Raw genomic sequence first — 25,841 nt, 5'->3', positions numbered from 1 at the left:
CTGTTGTGTTGTCTGCAAACTTGATGATTGAGTTGGAGGCATGTGTGGCCACGCAGTCATGAGTGAACAGGGAGTACAGTAGGGGGCTGAGCACGCACCTTTTTGGGCCCCTTTTGAGGATCTGCGAAGTGGAGGTGTTGTTACCTACCTTCACCACTTAGGGGCGGCCCGTCAGGGAGTCCAGGACGAACGAGCTTAATGGTGAGCTTGGAGGGTACTATGGTGTTGAATGGGCCGGCAGCCTTGCGAGGGTTAACAAGCTTAAATGTCTTACTCACGTCAGCCACAGAGAAGGAGAGCCCACAGTCCTTGGTAGCGGGTCGCATTGGTGGCACTGTGTTATCCTCAAAGCGGGCGAAAAAGGTGTTAGCTTGTCCGGAAGCAAGACGTTGGTGTCCGCGACATGGCTGGTTTTCCCTTTGTAGTCCGTGATTGTCTGTAGACCCTATCACATGCGTCTCGTGTCTGAGCCGTTGAATTGCGACTCCACTTTGCCTCTGTACTGACATTTTGCCTGTTTGATTGCCTTATGGAGGGAACACCTACATTGTTTGTATTTGGCCATATTCCCAGTCACCTTGCCATGGTTAAATGCATTGGTTTGTGTTTTCAGTTTTTTGAGAATGCTGCCATCTATCCACAGTTTCTGGTTGGGTAGGTTTTAACATTTAAGTCATTTAGCAGACACTCTTATCCAGAGCAACTTACAGTAGTGAGTGCATACATTTCATTTCATGCATTTTTTTTTTGTACTGGCCCCCCGTGGGAATCAAACCCACAACCCTGGCGTTGCACACACCATGCTGGCGTTGCAAACACCATGCTCTACCAACTGAGCCCCAGGGAAGACCTTTTAATAGTCACAGTGGGTACAACACCTCCTACACACTTCCTGATGAACTCAGTCACCGCATCCGTATATTCGTTGATGTTATTCTCAGAGGCTACCCGGAACATATCCCAGTCCGCGTGATCAAAACAATCTTGAAACATGGATTTCCGATTAGTCAAACCAGCGTTGAATAGACCTTGGCACGGGTATTTCCTGTTTGAGGTTCTGCCTATAGGAAGGGAGGAGCAAAATTAAGTAGTGATCAGATTTGCCGAAGGGAGGGCTGGGGAGGGCCTTGTAGGTATTTAAAAAAGTTGAGAAGCAGTGGTCCAATGTTTTACCAGCGTGAGTACTACAGTCAATGTGTTGGTAGATCTTCGGTAGCGTTTTCCTCAAATTTGCTTTGTTAAAATCCCCAGCTACAATAAATGTGGCCTCAAGGATATGTGGTTTCCAGTTTGCATGAAGTCCAGTGTAGTTCTTTGAGGGCCGTCGTGGTATCGGCTTGAGGGGAAATATACACGGCTGTGACTATAATCGAAGAGAATTCTCTTGGGAGGTAATACGGTCTGCATTTGATTGTGAGGTATTCTAATTTCTCAAAAAACTCTAAACCTTCAAATAAAATAAAATGAATATCAATATTCAGGTGGTTTATGCCTACTAGTCGAAGATCCTTGCCATCATCTTACCCTACATAGACAAAATGTGATGCATTTATGAGTTGCCTAGCATGTGCACAATACTAAAATGTCAAATTATATTTGATTCCTGGAGCATTTTATATCTAATGTAGATTTGTATTTCAAAACTGTCCATGAGTGGCTGCCAAAATACATAGCCTCATGTAATTCATTTTCAAAGACACAAGTAGGCATATCATTTTTCAAATACGTGATTACAATTGGGAAGAAGTGGAATAATGAAATACGTTTGGAGAATAACAGCAGTGTTCTTGCTGACAAGCACAGTAATCACGCTATATTTTAGCCCATTGTTAAGTATGAGAATTATCCACTGATCAGACTGAATAAAGTAAACAGATAATAAAATCTCCTGATGACAAGATAAATCCAACCCAACACCTTAACCAAAGTATTGTTATATTTATTGTCCCCCCTATAGAATCAAATTTACACTTTTGGGTTCACAATCTGTTTGACAAAAGTATTTATAGTTACAAACCAGACCTATGCATTTGTGGATTAAATCGACTTTAGTACAGGCTGTCAAAGGCTGCATTCTGCAATAGATTTATGGACGGGAGTATCAGCAACCTAATTTTGTTGACAACATTGTACATAAAACATCGCTACCGTGCTACACTTTACAGTTGTATAAACTCAGCAGAGAATGTTCCCCCTCTCCATTCAACTCAACTTTAATAGTGAGGGGCGTTTCTTTAAAACCTGCATCCAATTCCCTCGATCCCTTACATAACTAGATCAATCATATACTTCAATGTGTCACTGTTCACAAGGAAGTGGCAATACAAGACAATGATAGAGGTTCTGCTCGTGATGTTAAATTGCAGGCACAGATGCTACGAGTTCAAAATGATTTGGAGCACAGTTGAAAAGTTAACGCGCTGTACTTTTCAATAAGAGGTGTGCCGTGAAAGCGTGAGAAGAGGGTCAAATGCGTGTGTCTCACAGCCAATGCGTGGCAGCTCTGGATGAGAAGATTTTGAAGAGCACTCTAAAAACACTCCACTAAGGCTAGCAGCAGCAGAGTGGCTGCATCTACATTTCTGCTATTACATAATTTTACCAAACAATTCTGATACAGAGTACCAAACCCTAGCCTTAACCTAACCCTGCTGTAGTGCTCAATAGCAGGCTGATTGGGATTTGCCATGATGAAAAATGTCAATAACGTAAATCTCTGAGGCAAAACCAAAGTCCTTCAACGGAGGGAGGTCTGTTGTGTCCTTGAACGTGTTTTGGAATTTTAGAACCTGGTGATTTATGTGGTAGCCAGTCACCATTCAATCCCAAAAGCCTTCACTGGAGGCAGGGCCACATTACTGCCCCCTATAGATGTTACCCTTACAAAAAAGATTGCCGTTTTGAAACTGCAGTGTAAGTGCAGTAACTGCAGTTGACTGTGGTATTTTGGACACAGTAACTGCAGTTATACTGCACTCTAACTACAGTTACACTGAAAAATTACTGCAGTAAAACAAACAGTGTTATTTTGGACACGTGCTTCTAGTTCCGACAGTGCAGTAATATCTAACAAGTAATCTAACAATTTCCCAATAACTCCCTAATACACACAAATCTAAAGGGGTGCATGAAAATATGTACATATAAGTATATGGATGAGTGATGGCCGAGCAGCATAGGCAAGGTGCAACAGATGGTATAAAATACAGTATATACATGTGATATGAGTAATGTATGATATGTAAACATTATTAAAGTGGCATTATTTAAAGTTGCATTGTTTAAAGTGACTAGTGATCCATTTATTAAAGTGGACAGTGATTGGGTCTCAATGCAGGCAGCAGCTTCTCTCAGTTAGAGATTGCTGTTTAGCAGTCTGATGGCCTTGGAATAGAAGCTGTTTTTCAGTCTCTCGGTCCCAGCTTTGATGCACCTGTACTGACCTCGCCTTCTGGATGGTAGCGGTGTGAACAGGCAGTGGGGTCATTGTTTTTGGCCTTCCTGTGACATCGGGTGCTGTAGGTGTCATGGAGGGCAGGTAGTTTGCCCCCGGTGATGCATTGTGCAGACTGTACCACCCTCTGGAGAGCCTTGCAGTTGAGGGCGGTGCAGTTGCCATAACAGGCTGTGATACAGCCCAACAGGATGCTCTCGATTGTGCATCTGTAAAAGTTTGTCAGGGTTTTGGGTGACAAGCCAAAACTCCTTCTTCACCACACTGTCTGTGTGGGTGGACCATTTCAGTTTGTCTGTGATGTGTACGCCAAGGAACTTATAACTTTCCACCTTCTCCATTGCTGTCCCTTTGATGTGGAAAGGGGGGTGCTCCCTCTGCTGTTTCCTGAAGTCCACGATCATCTCCTTTGTTTTGTTGACGTTGAGTGAGAGGTTGTTTTCCTGACACTATACTCCGAGTGCCCTCACCTCCTCCCTGTAGGCTGTCTCATCGGTGTTGGTAATCAAGCCCACTACTGTTGTGTCGTCTGCAAACTTGATGATTGAGTTGGATGCGTGCATGGCCACGCAGTCGTGGGTGAACAGGGAGTACAGGAGGTGGCTGAGCACGCACCCTTGTGGGGCCCCAGTTTTGAGTGTACTGCAGTTATACTGCACTCTGACTGCAATCTGTTATCGTAAGTGTAGGCAGGGGGGATGGGAGTTGTGTGCTGACTTTATACTCCAGTATAGTCCAACAGAAACAGTGCTAATCTGAAACACGGATGGTCCAAATCACAGGTTGAGAGTGACAGGACTCTCACTGACTGCATGCCTAACATATTGATACGTATTGATGTGCAGTGGTATACAGCTAGTGATTTCATCATCTTGCTGGCTGCAAGTGTGTCTGTACTCCCTCGCAGCTACACTGAGTGGACAGACGCTGTACTTTTCCACAGTGGTACTGGTCTGTTTGAAGGTAAACACACTCAGTGACGCATGCTTATTAATGTTTGAGGGGCAAGGGGAGTTCTAAGCATAGATCAGTGCTTCTAAGAAGGCAGTACATCATTATTTACATTATCTACAGCCCAGAGAAAGAGGGGAAGGTAGTAAATGATCTAAACCAGTGAGTAGGCTACGACAGGTCTACTGTAAGTGTCTGCTCTTTTCATCTTTACTTCTTCGCTACATGAGAACATCATGCATGGCATGAAATAGTTAATTTTCCTACAATACAGTGGATTTGATAGGCCTAACAACCAGCCTGGTCTTACAGACATGGTAAATGTAAATCCGGCAGACTGAAATGAGTATGATATGTTACTCTTGGTATGGTTACGTAAGACAGAAGGTTACTTAATAAGGCAAAAATGAAAGGAAGGTGGTTGGTCAGGGTGGTTGGGTCGGCATATAATGCAAACGTCTAATAATCCAAAGTTTGCATGTTCGAATCGCATCACAGACAACAACTTACTACTTTTTAGCTACTTTGTTACTAACACTTTAACACGAATGTTACTGACACGAATGTCTAGCAACCCAAAGATGGTGTGTTTACCTCTCATCACAGGTAGCATTTTAGCTTATTAGCAACTTTGCAACTTCTTATGCAACTACTTAGCATGTTAGCTAATCCTTCCCCTTCCCCTAACCTCAACCCTTTAACCTAACCTTAACCCTAACCCCTAGCCTAGCTAATGTTAACGTTAGCCATCTAGCACCCTAGCTAACGTTGGCCACAACAAATTGGAATTCGAACATATCATACAAAATAGATGACGGACATCCACAAATGAATACATAACATATGAAACATAACATATCATACTAAATGGAGGGAAACAGATTTACATTTACTACGTTATGTCTACTTGTGATGCATGGGCCAACTCATAACCCTCATCCCTGTGGAAATAGGGGCGGACAGGTTTAGGGCCATTAAATATTGTGTGGATGAAGGGCGGCTATGTGGTGGATGGGTTGAATAAAGAGTAAATAATAGTCTACCTTAAAATACATAAATGTATAATTCTTGTGCAATTTATATCTGTAGGGTACATTGAAGTTTTTCTTTAATTATTTGAGGCTATCTGGGAATAGTGCATAAGCCTACATCTGAGGGCCTACTGTACGCGTGCCAAATAGCCTACACGCCAATTGACAAATGCTTTTGGGAACGGGCAGAAAAAGTTAACCTCAATCCATGAAGAATTTGTTCTTAACTGACTTGCCTAGTTAAATAAAGGTTAAATAAAATAAAAAAGTTTTCAAACCCTTTGCTATGAGACTCGAAATTGAGCTCAGGTGCACCCTGTTTCCATTGATCATCCTTGAAATGTTTCTACAACTTGATTGGAGTCCACCTGTGGTAAATTCAATTGATTGGATATGATTTATAAAGGCACACAACTGTCTATATAAGGTCCCACAGTTGACAGTGCATGTCAGAGCAAAAACCAAGAGACGAGATTGAAGGAATTGTCCGTAGAGCTCTGAGACAGGATGGTGTCGGGGCACAGATCTGGGGAAGGGTACCAAACCATTTCTGCAGCATTGAAGGTCCCCAAGAACACACTGCAGCACTCCACCAATCAGGCCTTTATGGTAGAGTGGCCAGACGGAAACCACTCCTAAGTAAAAGGCATCACAGCCCGCTTGGAGTTTGCCAAATGGCACCTAAAGGACTCTCAGACCATGAGAAACAAGATTCTCTGGTCTGATGAAACCAAGATTGAACTCTTTGGCCTGAATGCCAAGCGTCACGTCTGGAGGAAACCTGGCACCATCCCTAAGGTGAAGCATGGTGGTGGCAGCATAATGCTGTGGGGATGTTTTTCAGCATCAGGGACTGGGAGACTAGTCAAGATCGAGGGAAAGATGAACAGAGCAAAGTACAGAGAGATCCTTGACGAGAACCTGCTCCAGAGCACTCAGGACCTCAGACTGGGGCGAAGGTTCACCTTCCAACAGGACAATGACCCTAAGCACACAGGCAAGACAATGCAGGAGTGGCTTCGGGACAAGTCTCTGACTGTCCTTGAGTGGCCCAGCCAGATCCCGGACCTGAACCCTATCTAACATCTCTGCAGAGACCTGAAAATAGCTGTCCAACCAGACAGAGCTTGAGAGGATCTGCAGAGAAGAATTTGAGAAACTCCCCAAATACAGGTTTGTCAAGCTTGTAGTCATACCCAAGAAAACTTGGGGTCTGAATACTTATGTAAATGTAATATTTCAATGTATTTTTTTATACATTTGCAAAAATTTCTAAAAACCTGTTTTTGCTTTGTCATTATTGGTATTGTGTGTAGATTGATGAGGAAAATTAACAATTTAATTCAGTTTAGAATAAGTCTGTAACGTAACAAAATGTGCAACAAGTTAAGGGGTCTGTGTGGTGATTGAGGCTCGAAACAAATTTGACAGTCACAAGAGGGGGACTTTAAATAGGCCTATGGCACATCAAGGGAACTGTAGCCTACTGCTCAGATGGGTTAAAATGGAAACTGAAATCTAAACACTGACTGCAGGTCTATTACCTCTCTCACAGCCTTAATATTAACTCCTGCAGAATTAAGCATTTCTTGCAGTAAAAGGATATACCAAACGTAGGCAAAATGTTCACTTGGGAACAGGAGTGGAGAAATGATTTCTTTCAGCATCTTGAGAGAATGCAAATGCTGTTTGAAACCTTCCTTTGAAATCTTATCAGAAACCTGTTTTGTTGTTTTCACAGCTTTCTATTTTCTTACAACCATCAAACTGATGTCATTTGGAAATTTTGAACAGAAAATCTTTTCTGTTTTTTTTGTTATTGCATTTTCTCCCCAGTCCCTAAATTCCTGGCAAAGATGACAGAGAACGTTACAGATGTCAACTAGATTTATGACATTATTCTGGTTTATTTTGTCTTGTAGGGCAACATATAATGACAGAAGAGAAGCTGCATGTAATTAATTATAGTCGACTAACAAATAGCCTCGGAGATTATAAACAGAAATCAGGCAACAACAAAAAACCTGGATTCAATGTAAAAAATCGTTCTGCTGTCTTTGATTGTAGCCTACAGCACATTTTCTATATTAACGGTTTAGGGTTGGGTGCAGGCTTCAGATGTTCACTTTATCACATAGTTGGGTAGACCTGATGGGTTATTAGCAATTGCGGGCGGGTGTGGTTGAACAAACAGCTGAGTCGCGCACCACTAACGTCTACCGCTGAGTCCAGGTTGAATAGATTGACATACTTTCAATTTATAGGCCTACAGAACAAACCATTTTATTTGACCTTTTTAATCAATTAGAACAGGATAGGGTTCTTGTTTAACCAAGAAGGAAAACTATAAATGCATGTTCTCACTAAGTAGTGCTACCATAGTTTACACATTGGTGGTAATCTATGTCGCATGTATAAACCATTCATAAAGAAAAGGCCCTGACTTGATGTACCAATTTCACTATGCCTGGTATCGTCTTCTATATGCAAAATGAGACTGTTTCATCGCATATTCTAGACTCCCTCAATAGGGGTTTGTGTTATGCCAATGATATAAATCAAAGTCTTTGCAGTGCCAAAGAAGTGAAGGCCGTTCTCTGCGTGGGGGGGAAAGCAAGCTCCCGCTGGTTACTAGGATCCCGAGACTTGCGCGTCTTTCTCTACCTCACAGTCTCTGTCCCTCCCTCTTTCACTCTCCTTCTCTTCCTCATACTCACTCGAAGCTCGCTCACTCCCTCATACTGCTGCTCCCTTTAAAGCAGGGAAAAACGACGGGGCGGAGGCAGTATTGGATTGATTTGGCCGCGGTGCGCAACGTCAATGGTCCACACCTGGATGTGAGTTTGACGGAAAGGTAGGTAGCAACATTTTGCATTGTATTATTTACATTTCAAAGCCTACATGCGGTACATCCATCTCATCATAGGGAATAGTTTATTACGCTACAATCTCTCCTTACTTCTAAATAAATTGTTGCAGATGCATGAAAAAATATATAATAATCCACTATTGTTGCTCCCGCTAACGTTGTCCACAACACACACGTCCAAAAATTTACTTATGCCTCGTTTTTGAAATATAAAATGTTGGTAGGCTATAAGGCCATTTGTAGGCTATGCTGGATTCCGTTACTTAGTGATTTTTCTTCTTCTTGATGTAGCCCTACCGCACTATTTAGTGGGATTGGCTACAATCATGTTGTGCAATGGTATTCCATGTGAAAGACACGCTAGACCGAAATGTCTTTCACTATTTTATCTTTTGTAAGGGAGACCATGTCAATGCTTGGTTATTCTGCAATAATTCCATTCCATACGATTGCCTTTATGCTCCTCGACTATAAAGCGAATATGATTCGGGAATATGTTTGGTGGAACATGCCCATAGCCTCATCATCATAACATCCCATATGCGCACACAGGAAATTATGTGAAGGCGATGGGTGGCATGAGGTGATAGGAAATAAACGTTTCATTTCCATGGCGCGTCCTATGGCTCCAGAGGCACAACTTGTAGCGTCAATGACGCGGCTATTCGCCTGACAGCCCCCGCCCTAACTCCTGACAGAATTAATAACAAACCTACTCTTCATCTAGCCATGATGTCATAAAGAGCCAGTAGACCCACACAAATAATGAAGAATAACTCCGTTAGATGTCACGTATCTTAAAGGGAGAAAACTGTTTTAAGAAATAGGTGTTCCCAGTAATGGGAATACAAACACATCCGTATACGTTATCAGTATCACAGGGACCGTGTGGTGTAGTGAAGTGAGGGTAGCCTTGAGGTGACTTCCTGTTAAGCCCGAGGCTGTGTTAGCCTCCTGGGAATGGTTGCTGTGCAGAGGACAGAAGAGAGCACTTTCTATTCTATTCTATTCTGGTATGTTCTGTTATATGACCACTCAGGTGGGTGGCATCTTGTTTAAGGCCATGTAGCGGAGTGAATTTAGATAGCTGATTACACAGTCAATCCTTGAGCACTTATGTTGAATACATTGCCAGGTATACCGGCATGCAATTGCTCACACAGTGCTTTCACCTTTTTTATCATAACGGTTTCACCAGGCATTTACAATCCATATCCAGTCAAATGCCTCCTTTTTATCATCACGGTTTCACAATCCATACCCAGTCAAATGCCTCACCTCTACATCCCTTTGTTAAGCCTGCGTAACAGTGTGATGGCTTGAATCCCACTCACTCTTAAAACTAGCAGACTCTCACTCTCACTCAACTTCATGTTTACCTCCATGGGAGATGCTGTATAGTTTTTGTTGTTGTTGTTTCTGTTCATTTCAGCCCTGCGCAGCTATCTCATAGTATGTCTCTGGTTGACAATTGTCAGTCTTACTGTGTTGAGTATTGCTGCTTGTAACCAATGTTAATTCACACCATCTCTCGTGACTGCAATATATAGATTTGTTTTCGTCTAGGGCTTTAATTTGTCTCAGTCCTGCTGTCAAGGCAAATTGGATCTTCTATCCCAACTTAAAGTTAGCACAATCCACTTGCCTGATTTTCCCCAGACACGCCCATCTCACACAGTGCACACACACTCTGCCTGACTGATGCTTATGCACACACACACACACACACACACACACACACACACACACACACACACACACACACACACACACACACACAAACACACATGCACGCACGCACACACACAAACACACATGCACGCACACACACACACATGCACGCACACACACACGTATGCATAACATGTTGAGACACCGATCCAAATGGCAAACATAGTCCCATTTCACACCCTCTCTGAAACACCCAAACACCGCCAGGGTGCATGTTCAGTCAGGCACTTCTAAAATGACTCAGTGTTTGACGTTTCTCAAAGGCATTTGTATGAACTGTGGACAGAGTATTGAGTGACTGACAGCTCATCACCAATACCTAAATCACTGATTGTTGTGGCCTTTGTCCAGATAATCACACCAAAGAAGGCATTCCTACTGTCACGCTGGTATAAAGGATTTTGGAGACAGGCGCAGGAATACACCATAGGGGTTTTTAATACACCCAAAACAAGCACGTACGCAAAAACACTGGGCTGTACCCAAACTAAAGAGTGAGGGTAAACCTCGTTGAACGACACCCGTAATACACACTATATATAGCACGTAGCATAACAGCTGCACCAACGCATAGGTACTCACACCACCAACGGACATGGGAACAATAACCGATAAAGACAGAGGGAACATGTATAACATACTAATCAGGGGAAATGGGAACCAGGTGTGTGTAGTCAGACAAGACAGTCCGGGGTTGGTGATAATGAATCCCGTTCAGTGAAGCCTAGAAAGCCGGTGACGTAGACCTCCGGAACTGGTGAACAGAATGAGCATCAGTACCGGGGGGATCCGTGACACCCACAGATACCTCACCGTGAGGGAGTTTCAATGGAATTAAGATGATCTTGGTGCTACGATGCTTTTGGGAATCCCAGCCCTGTTTCAGATCAGATGCTTCAATAAAAATGTAACAACTTTAGGTTCTCATAAAAGGCAAACATCTCTTCAGTGTATTTAACCAACACAAACTACACTGAGTGTACAAAACATTAAGAACACCGGCTCTTTCCATGACAGACTGACCAGGTAAATCCAGGTGAAAGCTACCATCCCTTATGGATGTCACTTGTTAAATTCAATTCAGTCGGTGTAGATGAAGGGTAGGAGAGGTTAAAGAAGGATTTTTAAGCCTTGAGACAATTGAGACATGGATTGTGTAAGTGTGCTATTCAAAGTTCCCTTTGAACGGGGTATGGTAGTAGATGCCAGGCGCACTGGTTTGTGTCAAGAACTGAAACATTGCTGGGTTTTTCATACTCAGTTTCCTGTGTGTATCAAGAATGGTCCACCACCCAAAGGACATCTAGCCAACTTCACACAACTGTGGGAAGCATTGGAGTCAACATGGGCCAGCATCCCTGTGGAACGATTTCGACACCTTGTAGAATCCATGCCCTGACGAATTTATGCAGTTCTAAGGGCAAAAGGGGGAGTGGTGCAACTCTAGATTAGGAAGGTGTTCTTAATGTTTTGTACGTTCAGTGTATGTTATGTGTATCGCACTGATACAATGGACATGGTCATTGGTGAGGCTTAGTGCTTTTTTTGGGGGGGGGGGGGGGGGGGTTGTCTTCAGTGGACAATTGACCTCTTCATGGAGCTCTACGGTACTCTTCATAGGGCTGTGTTCTCCATTACTGTTAACATTTGTCATGCATCATACAGTATCTGACTGTGGCAATCACATTAAGGTGAACAGCTTGCTACTGGAATTCTTATTTTTATGGAGGCGTTTCGTTTGGACAGGTTTCAAGTTGTGTTTCATTTTCGACTGAATGGAATGTTGATTTGGATAGCTGTTGTCTACTCTCCTCTTGAATTTGAACTTGGCACAGGATGGATATTTTGTTGTTATTAGATTGCATTAATGATGCTGCAACATTTACAACAAAGTAGCCATTTAATTCACCAAACCCGGCTAATTAAGCCAAGTATATAATGAAATAACTTGTGTCAATTGCCTTCCTGTGATCTAGCTATGTGAAGAATGCTTACCGAAAGCCTTATCAAATGACCAACTTCCTTGCGTAAAACGAATACATGTGGTAAATATTTAATCGCTTGATTGAATCAGCTATCCAGCACGTGTTGGTGAAGTCACTGATGTTTAGCCACAGGACATAATCCTCTTTTTGTTTGGGTCTGAAAACTGGATCTAGGCTATGATAGAAATGCTCTATTAGGCCCTATTCCCACTACGAGAGACAAAGGAGAGTCTGAGGAGCGGAGTGGCGAAAGCGATTTTTCTACTTTTCATTTCACATTACATCGATGTGTTACCTTCGTCGTGACTGGTAATTCGTCATTCTTGGTCCGCAACTCAAATTGACCATATATCAGTCGCCGCTAGCCAGTAAGCACAAACTATTAAACAATTCAAGCTACTTTTCTTCTAAAACATATTACAATATTGAATAATGTAACCAAACTATATTCCACTCTTGAATAATGCAACAACCAACAAGCATGTGCATTCAATTAAAGGGTTTATTTTCTCGTCCGTACACATTAAATTGACCGACAGACAGGTAACGCCTCAAAAGTCTCAATGTACAGACATTTTCCTTATTTAAAAAAATCGGTTTAAAAAACATTGCTATGCTATTACAATTTTTACTGTAATAGTGTTGGCTGAACAAGACAATTCTGTTTACACTGCTCTGCTGCTTAGAGGGGGGCAACTTCTGGAGGTAGCCGTGGAGACGTGACAAGTACACCCGTTTACATTGTAGTATGTGTAGCCGCTTAGATCCAACCTCTTCTGACATTTATGCTCAAATCATCGCTAAGTAGACCTCTATTTCTTCATCTGTATCATCATGTTCTTTCAGCAGTTTCTTCCATCCCAGCTTATTTTTATAGTTTGTTTGTGTTCGTTAAATCCCTCTATCTTAGCCAGCGCTGTCTTTCTTCCAGCCGACACAGTCCCGAGTCAGCAGCCTTACTGGGTAGAGCTGTCAGACAGTAGCTTTGTTAACATTAGGCCTGGAATACTCCTCTGCCAGTTTAGATCTCCCCTGCCCAGAGCACCACTTGCCTGCCTATACTCTTAAAAATAAAAGTGCAAGTTGGAACCAAATAAGCTTCTTGAGAGCAAAGCCATAGTGGGACCATTTTAGGGTCTCTGAAAAATTATAAATGGGATGATTCTTTGAAGAACCATACAAAAATCACAAACCATAAATGTTTCGGCCCACCAGGACCGGAATTCAATAGCCCTGCTGTAGAGTTTTAAGCCTTATTTGCATATTTCCCAGGGTGGATTTTGAGTGAATTTTAGACTTACCAGTACCACCCACGACTGTGTTTGTTAGTGACAGAGGACATGGTTGTTTTATTCATTCATTTTCAGTCTTGTGGCCTTCACCAAATGAGATCCTATGAGAATATGTTGTCATTAAAATTACATTCTTTAAGACAATACATATTTCATAAGGCCTATTTCTTAACACAAGCCCAGTTTTACCTTAATACAGTTAGTCTGAAACTCATATTTTACAGCCTGCTAGTCATATTATGCTGGTTTGAAAAGTGATGAGTAATTCCTGTTGGAATCCAGCCGGAGTGGGGATATCCACGTTTTTTTCAAATTTTTACTCACCTGCATTCAGAATGACTGCCAGGATTGGGAAGACTAAGATATGAGACTGCCTTAAACATCTAAATTGGAACAACCATTTCAGTAATAGGTGCAATAAATCCAAGTAACAGATTGGATTAGTTTAGGAAAATGTATTATTTATATTTGAGTAGCATAAGATAACTCAATCAATCAATGTACATGCAAGAAAATAGATATTGAAACAAATAATTCTAAAAATCAACCTGCAATAGAGCATGCTGGGAAATATGATATTGGTGGGTGTGGTTTTGGTTCATCTCTGGTTATTAACATCAACACTGGAGTTCATTGAACTATTTACAATTTAAAGGCAAGAGTTCTCCAAGGTACCTTACGAGCTGGGGAACAAGCATTTATGAACACTTTTTGTCAGTGTACTGAGAGACTTGGATGAAAGAGAACTGCTGCCATGACATCACATCATATCACTCCCTTGACAGCTCTGTCTGTGTCTGTCTCTAAGCTTTTGTATGTCTGTACGGTAAACGTGTGGCACATCTGTCTCACTCTGGGGTCATGTAGATACATGAGTTGGTCATAGTGTACGTGTGTGTGTTTGTTATATGCTTGAGGCTGCTGGAATTTCAGATCACAGCATGCTAACTTAAGCCACCCAAGCCATAGACTGTTCACTCTACTACTGTCCGGCAAATAGTGCCTGAGCATCTGCTCAGATAGATTCTAACCCCAAGCCATAAGACTGCTAAATAACCGCAAGACTGCTAAATAGTTAGTTGCACTGACTCTATGCACATTCTCAAGACTATATATACACTCACACTCACACACTTCACTGACACTCACAGAAATCCCAAACACATTCACATACACTACATATGCGCACACACATACACACACATCATATGCTGCTAATCTGTCCTTTATTTGACTCTTTTTATTATCTATCCTGATGCCTAGTCACTTTACCCTGCCTTTTATGTACATATCTACCTCAAATTCCTCATACCCCTGCACAGTGATATGGTACTCTCTGTATTTTGCATTATTCTTATTTTTTATTTAAATTTTTTTAACTTGGCATCGTTGGAAAAGGCTTGTGAGCAAGTATTTCACGGTAAAGTCTACACCTGATGCATTCGGCGCATGTGACCAACAACATATTGTTTTGATTTTCCCTGATTTGCAATTCAAATGAGGAAGTATGAAGCATCCACTGGGTCTGAGGCACAGAGGCAGTGCTCCTCGCTCTGATCAGTCTTTACCTGGAGACAACCAGCTCCTGTACCCCATGTTAACCTCATAGACTGATCCTACTGCTCATTACCACTTTACAACATCCTGCCTTCATGGTTAGAAAATAGAAGTGCATTATCTTGCTTGTGTCATTATTCATTTATTACAGTACCAAACCAGAGGACATATGAACCCAGATCTACACAGACTTTAGTACGTGGGCTTTACAGTGCGGTGTGTGTTGAGGACAGAGTGTATGCTTTAGTCAGTGTCTCCACTGAGCTGTCATTGCTGCTGGCCCTGTGGAATGTTCCCTGGCTCCGTGTTGTAGTTGGGCGAATCTGGTCACGTCTCATGCAGCGGCGCAGGGACGAGTCGGAGGGAGTCACAGAGACGAGCCACAGGCTTGGTCAGGGACACTGTACTACTGAGAACACACATAGACAGAGGAGGAGACTTTGCTTTAAACTGCTCTCTGAAGTTAGGGTGGCAGCGCAACGTCTATTCTGGATAGTGTCATTCATGTCGTTGTAAAGTGTGGCGTTTCAGAGTAGTGATCACGTGCTTTTGTCTTGTGAGAGTGGGTGACATAATGTTTTTCTATTGTGAGGGATGTGAAAGGATATTACACTGATTGATAGTTGATGTTTTGAGAGATGGCTGTCAAACACCAGTTTGAAATGAGCGATACAGTTTACAGGATAAGACACACCTGCAACGAACGGTAAGCACAGTATAAGTAGGAGCAATAAGAGAACTGAAAAGCAGATGAAAGGATTGTAATCTCGTTAGTGAGGAAACAATGATGCCTTTTAAAAAAGGACAAGGAAAATGTTTCCATAATACCATGGCGTGGAACTGGCCAGGGGGAGCTGGATGTCTATTCACGTTCTTGGTTTAGAAAGCTTTCGCTCTGGGATTGAATTAGGCCTTACAAGAGGTGTAGTGGAATCATTGTGGTCTTTTCAAAATCGTATTACACCACAACAGAGTAACTCCCTTGATTTAACGCACGGAGGGCTGTGTTCAGTCGTGGTCAGACTGTTGGCAAACACAGTCGATGGCTGTTTTTTGAATGCGATATTAGTCCAATGTTTTATTTGTGTACCACTCCTGGACTGCAGTAATTGAGATGATTTATCTTCTTGAATCCGCAACCTTGTTGGTTACTGAAGCTCTGCCATCACAGGTTTTAAGGAGAACCATAGGACTATTTGCTGTCTCTGACCGCTGGGGACAATGGGTATTGTCTTGCCATAGGAAGTCAATGAATGTCTCTTTTCAATGGGCTAGACAGACAGTGTGTTGTTGACGTTTATAATGACTGCTGGGCAATGAGCTGTCTCTCCTCTCTATGTGTTCTCTCTGGCATCATGTCTCTTTCTCTCATTCCCTCAGTGTTGTCCCTTCACCTCCTACTACTGTCTGTCTGCTCAGGAGATATATTTTTTATCTTTTTTTTTACGTACTGCACTAGCCTCACTGATTCACTGTCACCTCTCTCGCATGCGTCTCTGTTCCGATGAGATGGGTGTTCTACTACTGTAAATCCTAGGGAGCTGCTATTTCATTTCCTTAAGACGGTTTTAGTCCTGTCTTTTATTTCCAGCTTGTCATCATAGCTCGTTGAGTGTGATGGGAAGTGTCACTTTGTCCTTCTGAAGGGGAGGCAGAGCCAGCCCAGAGGGGGAGTGGAGCGTCTGGTCTGTTCTCCAGAGCTGCAGAAGCTCTCTGTGCTCCTGCTGATTGCAGTGAGTCAGCAGGTTCTGAGGCTGGGATGGTTTTCTCTCTCTTTTTTTTCTTACATACCTGCCTCCCCCCCACTCTCTCTAAAGAAATCTCCCCTCCTTTTTCAGGGATGAGTCATGTCCCATGCTCTCTCTGATCAAGTGGGATGATGATTATATGTGCATGCTTCATGCCTCATTGTCTTTCAACCCAGCTCAGACAGTGGGGGTGTGCTCTTCTCTTTGTGCTACTGTATCTTACAGCCATCCAGTATCTCAGGGATTCAGTGATGTTGATTGGTGGAGGAGTTGTGTAGTTGTCTGTAGCTCTATGCAGCCAGTGATGTTGGCAGGTAGCCTAGTGGTTAGAGTGTTGGGCCAATAACCGAAAGGTTGCTAGATCGAATCCCCGAGCTGACGAGGTAAAAATCTGTTGTTCTGAACGAGGCCGTTAACCCACTGTTCCTAGGCTGTCATTGTACATAAGAATTTGTCCTTAACTGACTTGCCTAGTTAAATAAATAAAAAAATGTCACTGCAGAATGTGTTTTTCCTGTTGTCTGTCTGTGACCTCAGCGACGCTTAAACTCTCCACTGTAATAAACATCAGAGATTGTAATTAGCCTGTCAGAAGATGAAAGGAGAAGAGCACGTTTAATCAGTGCTCATGTAAACTGTGACATTCGATTCATGCCACGTTTGTTTTTATTTTTTGATGACGGCGAGTTCCCATGATCTATCCACATACTGCTGCAGAAAGTATTACCATCAAACTGGATATTGCAGGGCAGACCGGTTGGATAGGGGCGACATCACATCAATTTGTTAGCTCGTGAGAAGAAAAAAAAACATGTCTTTGTTTTCACTCAATTCCCAGTGCTAGCTTCCCTGGTCAGGATGCTTGTTGATGTTTGTAGGCTAGTCGCCTAGCAGCAGAAGGTGTGTGGAATAGTTAGGGTCTGAGGAGCAGAGGAGAGGAGACTACTCCTAGTCCCGCTGGGCCTGTCTTGTGGCTCCCAAACTGGTCAGACAGGTTGGATAGGAGATCCCGGATGTGCCTCACCATACTGTACTTGGTGTATGCCTGCTGTGTGCTTAGAGATCTATAGACAATGTACAGGATTATTTACAAGCTAACCGATATCAATGTATGTGTGAATGACGTCTGGTCTCAGGTAATTGCTGGTTTGTATGTAGTGTGTGTGACTGTGACAGGGGTGAGGTGTCTGCAGCCTGTTATTATGTCACAGGGCTACTTTACCCCTGATGCCTGACACAAGGACACTCCCAGCTCCTCTATCATGACCATGGGCACAGCAACACACAGTATCGCTCTGCAATCAGCTACCAACACTGCTCTTTCTCCCTGCAGACAGAACTACACTGCCAACTTTGGTCCTGGAATACTCAAATGGGTTAGCCATATAATTGACTCCAATATGTGAATGGGTGTGAGTGCCTCGCCCGTTAGAACTTATTAAAACCGTACATGCTTCCTATGATTTAAGATTCAGACCAGAGACTCACGTCCAGGGTGAGTTTCATAGTCACATTTCACACATTCGGTTCCTCATAAACAGGGAGATTTTACTGGGGATATTAAAGAGCTGACGTTAAGTGTCTTAGTCAGGAGGACGTTAGACCGTAACCAGTATATGACCTACCTACAGGCCTGCTGTTGAACATCTAGACTACACCACAGCTCTATCCTAAAGGACTAAAAACTGAAACCGAGTGATATGATTTGATAACGGTGTGTGTGTGTGTGTGTGTGTGTGTGTGTGTGTGTGTGTGTGTGTGTGGCAATCCCAATCTATTCATTAGTAGACTAACAATGATGTTTAAATCCCTTCTCTGCATTTTATATAAACTCAGAACTGAAACGGGTGAAATGACTTGATAACATCACTGTAGTTTAATTGTGCGACCGTATGACAATCCTGATGTGTTCAGCAGTCAACGACTAGGGGGTTTGTTTGTGTTGTTGTGCTCACTGATGCACTGTTATCAGCAGAAGGAGGAAACAGAGCTCTCAGTTCTCCTCGGCACCTGCGTGCAGAGCTAACATAAACCCCTCAGTCGTGAAGAGAGCCCACACAGTGTTGGGTCACCAGTGGCACTCTCTAAACAGATCGCCGTATTTCTCAACTACAGGCTGTATTAACCGTAATAACTAGTAATTGGTCGTTGAGTCCGTTAGTTAGTGTAGATATGTTAGTACTAGTAGTCGTTAGATAAAGTGAATTTCCCCCCATACAATGTAAAGCCCTTTGATCAAGACAAAAAAAAAGCGTTATATTAATCGAACCCATTAATTCGTTTTCATTGTATAGTTCCACAGTTTGAGATCCTAGCATTTGTTCTGCTCTCCACACAGATCTTTCTGTGATTCTCTGTGGTACATTGATTCTCATCGTGAAAAAAGCCAAAAAGGTCCTTGATAATTCGTATCATGATGTTGAAGTGTAGCCGCCATGGTACCGCTCTGCTGCTGCATTCCTTTTGGACATTGACACTAGCACACAGCGCTGCCAACTCCTCTACAGTGCACTGATGCTTTCAGCTAGCGCTCAGTAGACCTTCTATTCTGATGCACACAATGGTCTTTAAACAAGAGACTGGTTTACTGGACTGACAGTAAGTCTTAAACAGTTAGCTCTTCGGCTCAGTAGTAAAGGCATTGACTGGGTGACTCTTAGTTAGGCCTCTCTGTGTCTAGATGGCAGTAACATCGAGCTCGCCATTCGACCCCTTTACTAGCTCCCTGTCACTGACACCAACAACACACAGAGTCCCTTTAGCTTCCTTTCAGCCATGCTCTGATCCTAATAAGGAGATGAATGGCTCTATACAAACAGGAGAGTGAGCTGAGCTTGGACTGGACCCATGCCCACTGCCAGCCTCTCCTTCTAAAATGTCTGTCTCTCTCCCCCAGAGCGTCTCCTTGCAGACTCACCCAGCCTCCCCTTGCTTCTCTCAGCTCTCAGCTTTTTGGGTAGAATGACCAGGTCCCATGTGGCTGGAATCAGGATGTAACAACTAGGGACATGAATGTGGTCAGACAAGAAAGGAGAGAGGGCAGTAGGAGCTAATATTGCCACAAACACTTCCTCCCTTCTCCCCCTTCATGACTCTCTCCCTCCTAGGCAGGCAGACCAAAGCATGCTAAATGGGCACCAGCTGACAGAAAAAGCAGAGAATATTTTGTGTTAAAACGCATCTTTAGTGGCTGTCAGCGAATGACAAGCCCCATGTAAGAAGTCATTGTTTTGGTGTTTTTAAGAAAATGGGATAGAGTTCACTGGGGCAGTATTTCCACTTGGTAACTGAGCATGTGCCAGTCAGGGATAGGATTTCCCAAGGGAGGCCTTTTCAACTAGTCTTCCATTTAATATAGCTCTGCTTCCATGGTAACTCTGTCTCCCTCGTACAGAAGAGTGCTGTTCTCTTTGTTGAATGTTTTATACACTAGCGGTCTTTTGTCGGTCTTAGTTGACATCTTCATTTCTTTATAAATGTGTCAGAAAGGAGTGGTGTCGACTGAAAAGGTGTGCCTGCCACACACATTCATAGCAGAGGTGTTGAATGTGAGTGTAATGGTAACACCCCAGAGAATGTACAGTACTGCACTCAGAAGCAGTTCATACACTTTTGAGCTTTTCAGATTAGGTTGAAATACAGTATTTTTTGCATGGCATAGGACTCACCCCCGCATGTCCTTCTCATTGGTTCCTTACAACTCCTTCAATACAGTGGCATACCGTCAGCTCAGGGACTGAATGTGTACATCAGGGTTCCCCAACTGGCAGCCTGTTGGTGATTTTTATTTGGCCCCCTTACATATATTTTGTTTTTGTTTTGGACATAAAAGACTGTAAAAACACCAGCAAATCAGCTCCAACTGATTTTAATTTTGGAGATGTGTTCCAAAGTATTCCCACGCATTATAGAGAGATGTATGTGATCGTGTACAAGATTTGAAATGATTATGTTTGAGTCAAATATTATACCTGTTTGGGCTTCAATTTGCAGTCTACAAAGGATCTGTGGATGCCCCCCTGATCATCCACTCAAGAGAAAATGGGTGTGCCGCTGAACCTAGTTGATGATCCACGGTGTAGATCTTCTATTGAGGTGATGGAGCTGATCTAAATGGACAGCCTTGAATAAGACCCCTTTAATTCCAGTCGACAGACTATCCATTCATTCCATTACCAACCGAGACATCAGGCAGGCAGTCCTCCTGTGTTCTGTTTGTTTTCAATGTTGGACTTAATTCTCACTAGGTAGCCTAAGGGTCCAACAGCCATTGTGTATGTAAGCAGATGCTTGAGTCAACACCTGTGGTCACTGCCCACTGTCTAGTCACACAGATGCTAGGTTTTGCCAGCAAGTTTCACAGTTAAAATGTATATAACACACGATTGGCATATTTTGTAATGATTATATGTTTGGCTGGCATTTATTGCAGTCTTTTTTGGGGGGCTACAATTTGATTTTGAGAGTCACTGACTGGAAGGAAATTCTGTGTTCTCGCCATCAATTAAATTGAATAAACTCGTATCTCTGCTTTGAGAGTGATGAAATATTTTTATAGAGTCACGAATCTTATGTTTCCACAGCAACCACAATGATTTGCAAGCAGCTTATGGTCAGTGGATTGCTATTTGCAGCATTATCGTGTGCTGATGACAGACCTACCAATGGCCGTCCAGAGTTTCGTCTGCATAGCCTTTGGCTGCATTTATTTATACAGTATCTGCCTTCTCATAATCATGGCTCAGTCAAAGTAAGACTATCATTACGATTCAGTAAAATCAATCAAACAAGACAACAAACAGATTTAGATGGCTTGAGTATATTTGTGACCGTCCGGCTCAAACAAGTCTTATGTACTGTAGCAAAATTAGAAATTGTGTTTTTTACATTGAATACAAGTACAGACTCAGAGCTACAAAATGGTATATCATACACTACAGTCGAGGAACAATTAGAAAGTAATTATACTTTGAAAGTTGCTAAACTTGTAACCTCACTTTTGAGAAAATGGCCTTTTGAATGTTTGGTACTACTATTGGAGAGCCCTTCTTTGTCTAGACCCATTCAGTATCGTTCACACCCTCTTAAGCTTTAGCCCCATCCATCTCTTTAAGGTTTGATCAGTGTTCTGTACTAACAGCAGTCAAGCACCCAACCTAACTTGCTAGCTACTTCCAGACACAATTGAGAGAACATCTCACAGTACATTACTCAACGGCAGTCAAGCACCCAAGCTAACTGGCTAACATTGGCTAGCTTGCTAGCTACTTCCAGACACAAATGAGAGAACCCCCCCACTCTGACCATTTTACTCACCCTAGCAGAGCTGGTTAAGCTGTTTTCATGTTATTCAGAGCGTTGGTGACTAACTGTGGTGCTGGCAACAATTTTTTATTATGCTTTTTTGCAAAAGCTTACTGACACCAGCCATATTCAACGGGTGTTGAGCGTTCGTAAATTCATCAGTTATTTTGCACTCTGGTACACTCAGATGAGAGTGCTCTAAAATTGGAGTAGATGGCCAGACTAAATTTACGAACGCACCCGAAATGTTTACTTGCATAGTGGAGTCTTTTGTTAAGACATGTATTTAGCTAGCTAGGTAAACAATGAACCATAATCCCAACTCATGACGTTACTACCCTGCATGAATCTGCAGGTAGCTAACCAACCAGGTTCAATGGTAGCTAGCTAACATCAGGCTATAACTAGACAAGCAAATGGCTCTGAAATATGAATAAGAAGATCATACAATTAACGTTAGCTATCGAGCCAGCCAGCTAATGTTAGCTAGCTTGTTAACAGTACACTTTAACATGAAATGAAAATAGAAATGTGTAATATCTGAAAATATACCTAGCTAGACTATCTTACCCATATACATCATGGATGGATGTGTCTCCTTTATGCCATTGCCCTTAGTTTAAAGATGTAATCCGGAGACAAGTGTTTTTTCTCCTTAGCTATCATACTCGAATTCCACTCATTTTAAAACTCGGTCCTCCAGAAAGTGGAGAGCAACACTTATGCATTTTTATTTTGCGATACATAAAAGCAGCATTAGACTGGATTACCTAAACATACTGACCAGCTCAAATAGATAGATGCGTATTATATGGCATGTCTAACCCACTCATTATCTCAGCCAATCATGGCTAGCGGGAAGATTGCTGTCTTTTTCTGTGGCTAAACCAACTAGGCTCGTAATTTAACAATTTTAAATTGTAAACACATTTAGATTTAAAAAAAAGTTTACGTTCAAACGGCTCTTCTGTGAAGTAGTGATCAAACACCTAGTTTCCTGAAACGAGTCACATTTTGTAATTTCACTCGCTAGATCAATGCAGGAAAAAATATTGCACGGTAACGGGATCTAGTGTGTCCAATGGACAGCCTGAAATGACCACAGGACCCGTTGATGTGAGGTGGACCCTGTGGACCTAGAGAAGGAGACCGTTGATTATTCTAGCGACAGGCTATTCATTTTTTGTTGTTGTTAGACCTGCACAACGCTGCTTGACTCAAAAACAAGACGTAGACACGAGATCAATTTAAGGAACATGGCGGGAACTTTCGTCTGCTCAATCGTAAATGTCCACCACTAAATCATAGCTCACACTTGGCAGCCAATTGTCAGGAAGGATGATAGACAAGACTGTAGGAGGTGAGGGAAGCACTCACCCTCTCACAATTCCCCTTTACTAACGACCCTTCTTCCAGTGCAGGGATGGCCAGCTTTGATTGGGGTGGGGGCCACAAAAAATCTAAACTCATCATGAGGGGCTGCAGTGGCTTGCTGGTCTGTGTACCCACATCCATACCCACACATGCAGTCTGAGCCGGCCTTTGCCTTTGGGGGCACTAAGTTAAATTATGGGGGTCCACCTTGCAAGCAAAACATTTTAGTTGCCCCCCTCAACATTTCTTGTTTGTTTTAGGGTTCATTTCCTGCAATTCTACAAATTTTGCCATGGGTGGAGAGAAGATTTTGCAATTGTTTCACTATACTGAACAAAAAATAAATGCAACAATTTCAACAATTTCACTGAGTTACAGTTCGTATAAGGAAATCGGTAAAATGAAAAATGAATTAGGCACTAATCTATGGATTTCACATGACTGGGCAGGGACACAGTCATGGGTGGGCCTGGGAGAGAATAGTTCCACCCACTTGTGAGCCAGGCCCACCCACTGGGGAGACAGGCCCAGCCAATCAGAATGAGTTTTTTTCCCCCACAAAAGGGCTTTATTACAGATATAAATACTCCTCAGTTTTATCAGCTGGTCTCAGACGATCCCTCAGTTGAAGAAGCCGGATGTGGAGGTCCTGGGCTGCCATGGTTACATGTGGTATGCAGATGCACAACCAAATTTTAAACATTTACCTTGTGTTTTGTACTATTCTAACTCTCAACTGAGACCCCCCCCTTGAAAGAAAAAAAAATGATATAATTTTCCCAGATTTTTGTGTAAATTGATCTGCGGGCCTACAAAAGGGGGGCCGCTAGTGACATGTTCTGTGGCTGGGGTTGCCATGGTAACACTGATGTAACATTAGCCACCTTTTGGTGGCATGCTGGAGCAGCTGACCTCACAGCAGGACCACGCTCACACATTACACAATGTGCGAGCTAGTAACCCCAGCATTAGAGGTCTACTCGGCTGAGGAATGTATGAAGGAGTTAATACAACCTACTGAAGAATGAGTCTGACTGGCTTCACGCTCCTCATCAAATGTCACCAGCTCTGTCTATCTCCAAACTGCCACTGATGCAAATATTGTCTGCTGAAACGCTGACCGAACCCATAGGATTCTCTATTACAAGCAGCCTTTATGGATTTTTCATTCAGATGATGGTGGAACACACAGGCGTACACTCCTTTTAGCCTCAGGCTGAGCGTGGGATGACTGTGTGAGCAACGCAGTACTGCTCATGTCAATCTCTTCACCGATGGACGCTGTGCGCTATGATCACTGCTGTGTCTCTCTCTCTTTCGCCTGAATGGATGCTGATCAAGCTACTCCCTGAACACCAGTCACTTTAATAATGTTTAAATATCTTGCATTTATCTCATATGTATATACTGTATTCTATACTATTCTACTGTATCTTAGTCTATGCTGCTCTGACATTGCTGGTTCCATATATTTAGATATTCTTAATTCCTTTACTTAGATTTGTGTGTATTGTTGGGGGTATGTTGTGAAATTGTTAGATATTACTTGTTAGATATTACTGCCCCGTCGGCGCTAGAAACACAAGCATTTCCCTACACCCGCAATAACATCTGCTAAACATGTGACCAATAACATTTGATTTGGCCAAGCCTCTGGGCCTCTGCAGAAGGACCTGGGGGATTTTCTAGGTCATTTTCAGCAGTGTGTCTTTGTGTGGGTGTGTGTGTGTGTGTTTGTCTAATGGCACTCTCTCCCCTCCATGGACAAGGCCAACCGGACAAATAGTGCAGTGTCAGCACAACAAGCTCCTTTTATCTCAAGGGGCAGGCAGTGAGCCGTTAGAGAACTAAATGAAAGGTGTGTTTGTTTTGGTTGATTGTTGCCCTCTCTGGTTCTGTGTTTCAGCGTGTCACAGGGAGGTACAATAGTCTTTTGTTTCCAGGTGTTCCCTGAGCTGCCTGCCACTGAGTGAGGAGTGCTGAGCTGCTGCAATAGAGGTCATGTTCAGAGCCAGGGTCTGTTTACTGGTGTGTGTGTGTGTGTGTGTGTGTCGAGCTGCAATATAGGTCATGTTGTGAGCCACCATTGATAGTTACTTCCTTCTCATCTTGCCCAAAGCACACCTTTATCCTGGCCTTAATTGAGCCATGCATCACACACAGCCTTCAGTTATAACTCTGCATGTCCCTTAATGGGAAAAAAGCCTGTTGTGTTAAGCAGGCCGTGGTACAAAAAAAAATGTCTGAGATGATTACAGAAGACAGAAACTCAGCCCTATAAGCAAAGATCTAGATAATTAATGACGATGCAGAACGGCATAGAGAGAAGAAGCAAGTCACACCCACCACCACACAAACCCACAACTCATTTCAATATCCTCTGACATATCTCAGTGGGAGGAAACAGTAACCATTATCACTCTGAATGTGGACCATCACTACTCTACAAACATACCATTTCAGATATCAGAACATGGAAAACCCTAGTGTGTCTTGACTAGCAGTTTGTGCCCCTGAGTCAGGTCTTTGGATAATTTAGTAGAGC

General features: G+C 42.8%; 1 protein-coding gene across 8 annotated transcripts in view; it reads left to right on the top strand.

The window, feature by feature from the left end:
• The first annotated feature begins 8,129 nt into the window (after window positions 1-8,129).
• Window positions 8,130-25,841, top strand: part of LOC115150885 (band 4.1-like protein 1) — a 107,430-nt gene continuing 89,718 nt past the window's right edge. For 3 of the 8 annotated variants that reach the window (XM_029694681.1, XM_029694678.1, XM_029694675.1), the window contains exon 1: window positions 8,132-8,290. The gene's annotated coding sequence lies outside the window, so the exon portion shown is untranslated. Of the gene's footprint in view, window positions 8,291-25,841 lie in introns of all 8 variants that reach the window. The other 5 variants (XM_029694677.1, XM_029694679.1, XM_029694680.1 and 2 more) reach the window with 5 other exon arrangements.

This window comes from Salmo trutta, chromosome 16 (assembly GCF_901001165.1).
Source record: "Salmo trutta chromosome 16, fSalTru1.1, whole genome shotgun sequence".
NCBI lineage: Eukaryota > Metazoa > Chordata > Actinopteri > Salmoniformes > Salmonidae > Salmo > Salmo trutta.
The sequence above is the reverse complement of the archived record's forward strand: the minus strand, read 5'-3'. Positions and strand labels throughout refer to the sequence as shown.